Below are 7,905 nucleotides of genomic sequence, written 5' to 3'. Positions count from 1 at the left end.
AAAACAACAAAGTGAAATATATGGAATAAAAGATTATGGTAAGCACCAACAAGGGAGGGGACAGAAAATGCTGCTGGGGCAGGGTTATAATTTTCAGAGTGGTCAACTACATCCCTTTTGAAAAAGCTACCTTGAGGTGAAGATCTGAAGAAGGTGGGGAAATCAGCCACACAGATGTCTGGGGGACAGAATTCCAGGGAAGCCAATGAGATCACAGGAGAGTAAGTGGGGGTGGGGGGGTGAGTAGGTGCTGAGTTCAGGGCGGGAACATGAGACCAGATGGAGGCGGAGCCTGTCAATTATTTCAAGAACTTTGGATTTTCCTCTGAGTGAGATTAGAAGACTTTGGAGAGTCACAGAGGGACAACTGATACATTTTTCGGGATCAACTTGGACATCAAATGGAGACCAACCTTTCAGGGTAAAGGGAATGGGGAAGGAGACCACATAACCTCAGCAAGAGTTAATGGAGGCTTCTATCAGACTGGTGACCATGGAGATGGTGAGGAGTAGCTGGATCCAGGATGTATTTTGAAGGTAACTAGGTATCCTGTAAGATTGGGCTCATGATATGAGTGAAATAGAAGGGTGTTTTGTTCTGAGCAATGGGAAAGATGGAGTTGCCAGAGCTGAGACTGGGGAGTCCATCCCAGGACTGGGTTTGTTGGGGAAAGGAAAGGAGTTTAATTTTCAAAATAAGTATGAGACATGCAAGGAGATAAATCAAATACTCATTGTAGTACAAATATGAAGAAACAATCCAGAATGAAAGGAAAAAAGAGCTGTCAGTATGCAGATTATATTGGAAGCAATGAGAGATAATGAGATCACCCAAGGAGTGAATGGAGACAGAGTAAGGTGGTAGTCCGAGGAGTGAGTTTTGAGAAACTCTAACATCAAGACATCAATCTAATGAGAAGATGTCAGCTGACAGTAAGAGATCTGTCAGTGAGGAGCCAGGAAAACCAGGACAGTGTGTGTGATGGCTTGTAAGTCAAGTGAAGGAAGCGTTTCTAAGAGGTTGTTGCTGCTGCTGCTAAGTTGCTTCAGTCATGTCTGACTCTGTGTGACCCCACAGATGGCAGCCTACCAGCCTCCGCCGTCGCTGGGATTCTCCAGGCAAGAACACTGGAGTGCATTGCCATTTCCTTCTCCAGTTTGTAGGAGGAGGGGATGATAAAATATATGTTGCTAATAGGTGATGAAGCTCAAAATGAGGGCTGATAACTGACTCTTTGGTATAGCCCTGTGGATGTCCATGATAACCTTGAGAAGAGCAATTTTGATGGAGAGGTAGAGATGAAAGCTTGATTAGAGGTGATGGGGGAAAATGGGTGGTGAGCCTACTCACCAGCTGTCAGGAGTTGTACAAATTACAGAGCTTCAAATTCTTCACCCCTCCCTCTCTTCTTCCCTTCCTCCCCTCTTTGCTTCTTCCCTCTCCCCCCCTTTCTTTCTTTCTCCTTCCCTGCCTTCCTTATCTATAAAGTCTACAAAGGGATCTGTATCTATAAAGGGATAATAATATCTATTTCATGAACATTTTATGATGTCTGGTACGTAAAGCGTGGTAAGGTGTGGCATGTCCTTCCTAAAAATAGTCCCTTCCTGGCCTTGTAGGATCCCATGTCTCATTCCCTCAGTGTCTGGAACAAGAGCTGTACAAGTAGGTGCCCATTAAATGCTCACTGATGGAGATGAGTTAGGTCTACAGGCCTCCTTCTGGACCAAGAGCCTGGCTATTTCTTTGGATCAAACAGGAAAGCTTTCTTGTTAAAGGTGAGGATGGAATGCTGGAGTCCATCATTGGCTTTTCAGGAAAGGAGGCTTTTGGCTCGGAAGCCTATGGAGCTTCTGACTGTAAATAAGAATTGCAATTCTGCTTGGAAATGGGGATAGAAGGTCTGAGAATAAGTGCACTCCGTCCAGGGCAGCCTCCTGCGGAAATGATTTCCGGAGCAGAGTGCCAAAGTGCTTTCGTAAATGACTCTGGCTCACCCCTTTCCCTATCTCCTGCCCTTGTGTATGCAACATTTATAAAAATAAACATTTGCAGGAGGCATTTGGGAGGACGCCAAGGTGGAGCACCCAGCAAAAGAAACAGATACACTAGAGAACTTAGAACTCCCAAGAAGAATGTTGGTTTTCAGAGGAAGGAACAGAAGGACCAAGGAGGGTGGGGGTAGGGGGGAGAATGTGTCCAACTCTTCTCTCAGCTTCTCCTCTCTTTTACTACCTCCTACCTTGCCCTCTTTTCCACTAGAATGCTTGATTCGTGATGGAAATAGCCACATTTTACTCATTTTTGGTCTTGGCTTAGTAATCCAGAAAGGCACATTTATCAAGCAACCACTGGATTCCAGGAACCCTGTTCCTACAACCATGTCTGCATTAGATGTCCAGTAATTAAATAAGTATGCTTTCATCCTTATACGTTAGTACTGCATTTTTTTTCCACTCAAGTTACCCAAAATGTCACCTCCTTATAGAAGTCCCTGCCTCTTCCTACATGTAGTATTTCTCTTCAGGTACCCGTCACATAGCACTCTGTAATAGAAGCTCCCTGAAGGCAGGATCTCACTGCCGAGAACAGGGTCTGGTGTATAATAAATATTCAGTTAATATGAACATCTGATCAACACTCATTTCATGTCTGTCTCCATTGCTAGGCTGAATTTCCTCATGGAAGAGATGGTGCCATTTTCTACTTAATTTCTCCACTTTCTGGTACTTAGAAAATACTTAGTAAATGCTAGGACTCCCCTGGTGGTGCAGTGGATAAAAGTCTACCTGCCAATGCAGCAGACACTGGTTCGATTCCTGGTCCAGGAAGATTCTACATGCTGTGAAGCAACTAAGCCTGTGTATCACAACGACGGAGCCTGCATGATGCAACTATTTAAGCCCGAGTGCCTGGAGTCTGAGCTCCACAACCAAAAAAAACAGCCGTGACAATGAGAAGCCCACACACCACAGTGAAGAGCAGCCCCCACTCACTTCAACTAGAGAAAGTCTGTGCAAAAGCATCAAAGACCCAGTGCAACCAAAAATAAATTTTAAAGAAACTGTAATAAAATAATAGGAACTTGAAAAGCTTTTTAAAAAGATTATACTCAGTAAATGTTAATGGAATAAACATATGACCAAAACTCTCATTTTTTCTTTTATATTATTTTCTACTTTATTAAATAAAATATGTAATTTTATTAAATAAGTGTGTGTTATATAAAATATGGGATAATGCAGAAAACAAATGATAAGTGTTTTCATTTTAAAATAATGGAGGTATGACCATCTTGCTCATTATTAGCAAAAATGCTTGTTGGTATATTCACTCATTCCAAGTGTTTATTAAGCACCTGCTGTGTGTTGGCATCACGCAAATCGCTGTACAAAAAATGGAGATCAAGCATATAGTCTTTATACTCAAATAAATCAAAGGCTAGTGCCAAGATAAGGGTACTAATGGGACTCATGGAAGAACATAGTCGAAGCCAGACTGGTGTCATCAGAGAAAAACCCCCAGAGGAAGGACCAGTAAAGCTAAAGAATAAGTTGCAATGCATCATGTATTTAAGGGATGAGTGGCCTGGGTTTGGGCAAAGGAGAGAGAATGAGGTGAGGAAGGTAGGGATAAGCTTGCCCAGGCAGAAGGAACAGTATCACAGCATATAAGGAATAGAGCGAAAGGACTCAGAAAAGTGATGGAAAATCAAAATAGTAAAAAAAAAGTAGATGGCCAGTGGGCAGGGGCAGCTGGAGGAGAGAGAGAGCACACGGCTGAGGCAAGCATGATGAGGAGGGTCTTGTATTTAGGAATACTTCAGACTTCCTTTTGTGAGTGCCAAATCCTAAATTTTCTCACTGTTGGCTTTCATAAACACAAGAGGCATGCAGAAGAGAAGTAATCCACTGGAAAGCCCAGTTGACTGAGGTCTAGAGAGCCTACCCGAAGATCTGGACCTAAATCCCAAATCTGCACAAATCACTCAAATCCAAATCACTGCTCTAGGAATGGATATGAGATAACCTCTCTCACACTGATTATAATGAGCTGGTAATGGAGGTCTGGGGTCAGTGTTTTAGAAGGATCCTGTGTTTCCATCTGCCTCTACAGGAAAGGGAGCTGGGCTAGATTCAAGCTCTCTCCTTGGGGCGGGGGGTAGCGGGGGTGAGAGGAGAACTCAGTCCCACCTGTCATGTATCTGGCATTTCCTGTAACCACAGTGTGCAACTCCTCACTTACACCACGGAGACCTCTATTGGTGGATTCTTTCTAAATGATTATGATTCTTCATTTACCCTTTTCCTTGTTTGAACATTTCCTTACCATGACACATACCAGAGATTTTCCTAGAAATCCAGAAAACTGCTAGCAAGAGTCGGTCTGACTGATGATTGTGAAATTCTCCAAATTCAAAAATGGTTCACGTGAGTCAGGCAAACCAGGAGGAACTCTTACTACTGCTATCTTCTAATCCCCAGGTTTGTGCACTGAAGGGAATCAGGAGGGTCCAAACACAGTATTTTAACAGCAATTACTACGTCCACAGGATTGCTTGTTCATTGCCATGGGAAATATTTTCATTAACAAAGCTTTAAATATGACGAAATAAATGGGATCCGTCAACCCTCCCATAGTAGGCTATTGGGTCTTCCATGTAATGTACTTTTTGTATATTTCCTTATTTGTCATTTTGACAGCACATTTCATTTCGTAGGTATTCAGTAACTATGTTTTGAGATGGGAAGGGATGAACTCATTGATGAAATAAATAGGTAATAAATGAAGGCATAAATAAATGACTCTTATCTAGTTCTAATTAAGCCTTTTGAGAAAAGGACTCAAGCATTTTTTGTCTTCAAGCTTCTGTGGAGCTTATCATAGCATCTGACACATAATGGTTTCTCAGGAAATGTATGTATTATGGACTGTATTTCATAAGTACAGAATACACATATGTATGTATACACACACACACACACACATGCCTTATAGAGGCACTGCAGCACCTGTCACTCAGTAAGAATAGACAGATCAATGCATGTCCAATGCATGTTTTATGTCATCATTTTCAGGACAAGTTTCTCCACAAGGGGCTCATGAACCATTTACATCAGAATATATAAATTAAGTAGGAATAATTTTGGTCCCCAATCCAAGGTCAATCTTGGGCATTTTTCACAAGTTCTTAAGTGGTTCTGATGTACCCACATTAGAAACTTACCTTCTAAAGCGAGGGATACTTGAGAGCAGGAACTAGGTTTATGCATCTTTGATTCTCTCAAATGCAATGCAACTTAAGGCCCAGGACAGACTAGGCTTTACTTTGGAAGGATATTTCAGGGGCAAGTTCTAACTGGATGTCTTGACTGTCAAACTGGTGATGTTTTGCACCAAGCCAATAAAAAAACAGATGATCTTACAAGGGTCAAGTTGTATACCATAATTGCTTTCTCCAGCATGCTTCTAGAAGTTAAGAGGACTGTCTCAGGCTTGTAGAACCATGGGTTCCATTATGCCCTACTATATGAGACTGGGTTTAAGGAGTATGCTAATGGTGCTGTGTGACTCAGTGGTAAAGAATCAAGCCACTGATGCAAGACAGATGCAGGACAAGTGGGTTTCATCCCTGGGTCGGGAAGACCCCCTGTAGTAGGGCATGTCAACCCACTCCCATGGAAATCCCATGGACAGAGGATCCTGGTGGGCTACAGTCCATGGGGTCCCTAAGAGTTGGACATGACTGAATGACTGGGCATGCAATACAACAGCTGTTGTTACTGCAAATCTCTGAACTGAACAGCACCAACTAATGAACTGACTCTAATCCAATTCCTCAGACCCAGACTCTGGCAGAGGTTTCTATGTCCAGAAGTTTATTAGAAAGTGCTTTTGGAGATAAATCTATGGAGAGTGAAGGTGTTAGAACTGAACAGAAGGAGGGACTGTGCTGTGATGTAGTTAAAACAAAGGCCTCAGTTGACCCCACCAGGGAACTCTGGTGCTAGGATGACCCTTCAGAGTCGCTCCACTTGAGGCAAGTGGGCCAGGCCTTTGAACTCCACATGAAAGAATCACTGGATGTGGGCTCACCCTGCAACCTTGGAGGCTCCCTTCTATGGAGGACCACTGGTAGCCAGACAGCTGACAATGACTAGCAACCTCAACACCTGGGCACATGAGTCCTTTAGTTTTAATGGAGAATATCTGTCTGGCACACTACCACTTGCAACACACTAATTGTCTGTGACTAATGGCACCCACTCCAGTACTCTTGCCTGGAGAATCCCATGGACGGAGGAGCCTGGTGGGCTGCAGTCCATGGGGTCGCAAAGACTCGGTCGGGCACAACTGAGCGACTTCACTTTCACTTTTCACTTTCCTGCATTGGAGAAGGAAATGGCAACCCACTCCAGTGTTCTTGCCTGGAGAATCCCAGGGATGGGAGAGCCTGGTGGGCTGCCGTCTACGGGGTCTCACAGAGTCGAACACGACTGAAGCAACTTAGCAGCAGCACCACCTCTAGAGAATTCGTAGTTTGAAGATGGTGCAGTGTGTTGCTAGTTAGCCATAGGCTTTGGGGTCAGGGATAACAAATGTCTCCTCTTTTTACTAGCTGTATGACCTATGTAACAAGCTTAATTTTTCCAAACTTCAGGTTTTTCCTTGCAAAATGGTACATGACAATGCCTGGCTCCCAGGAAGTTATATGTACAAAGAAGCCCCTCTGCTTCCACTCTTTCTCCTTAAAAATTATTTAACATCAGTTTAACATTTATTTACTCCTCAAACGTGTTGTGCGATTTGACTCAGTATGTGTCTGTAAAATGCAAATGACTTGGGGGAAGGCACAATCGCATCCCCTGAGCCTGTTCTGAAAATCAATGACTTAAAAAAAAAAAAGTACATTTTAAAAGCATAATAAAAACTGCCTTATAGATATAATAAAAACATAATGGTTTCACATAATAATGGAAAGTAATTGAAGGAAACAATATAAAGTAAATTATTTCTTTGACAAATATCTGAGTGCCTACAGCCTGTGCCAAGCCTATCTTGTATGTATGGGATTCACTGATGAACAAAGTAGATGAAACTCTTCTCTTTCAGAGTACGTCTTCTAAAAGGCAATTATGTATGTATACATATATACTCAAATAAACAGATACACAAATGCCTTTATTTATTTACATACAGACAGGTAGTAGGTAGGTAGGTTATTGTTGTTGAGTTGTTAGGTTGTGTCTGACTCGTGCGACCCCATGAGCTGTTCGTGGATTTTCCAGGCAAGAATATTGGAGTGGGTTGCCCTTTCCTTCTAAGCCATAGTCTCTGGACTCCTGGCAAAACACTCTCTATCTCCACAAGATGAAACAGAAAGAACACAGGGAATTTGGGAATATTTCCTATGTTCTGAGTGCAGCATTTTACTCTGGCTTGAGAACTGGGGAAAAATCATTCTTTCAGTCAAAGGGCTCATGAAATAGCTAGACAGATAGATACACGACAGATATGTTAGAAAGTTGTAAGTACTATGAGGAAAACCAAGAAAATTTTGAGGAAGAATCAAAGATTCATTTTAAAAAAAGATTGTCCGTGTGAGCTTCATTCCGTCAATGAAAATGACCTTTCCATGAGAGTTGAAGGAGGTGTGGGCGCCACCCTAGGGGAAAGTTGTTTTAAATACAGACAGTAGCCAGTGCAAAGGTCCTGAGGTAGACACGTGCCTGTTGTATGAGGCGCCACAAGGAGTCAGATTGTGTGACACCTAGAGAAAATAATCACGGGGTGGCGCCTTGACTGTCCTAGCCTAGCCTGACCCACAATGCAAGACCTCCCCTACCAGCCTGCCTCTGACTGCCTCTGCTCAGATGGAGGACCCCCACGCTATTGCACATCCC

At 42.9% G+C, this 7,905-nt stretch overlaps 1 long non-coding RNA gene across 1 annotated transcript; it reads left to right on the top strand.

Moving 5' to 3' along the window:
- Window positions 1–331: 331 nt before the first annotated feature.
- Window positions 332–3,155, top strand: LOC147367870 (uncharacterized). Its single transcript, XR_015168848.1, has 2 exons — window positions 332–537; window positions 2,670–3,155. It is a non-coding gene; the product is annotated as an uncharacterized LOC147367870 (long non-coding RNA).
- The last annotated feature ends 4,750 nt before the right edge of the window (window positions 3,156–7,905 follow it).

This window comes from Bos grunniens, chromosome 8 (genome assembly GCF_055505025.1).
Source record: "Bos grunniens cultivar Pamir isolate PY7600 chromosome 8, Bosgru_T2T1.0, whole genome shotgun sequence".
NCBI lineage: Eukaryota > Metazoa > Chordata > Mammalia > Artiodactyla > Bovidae > Bos > Bos grunniens.
This window is presented reverse-complemented; position numbering and strand designations above follow the sequence as displayed.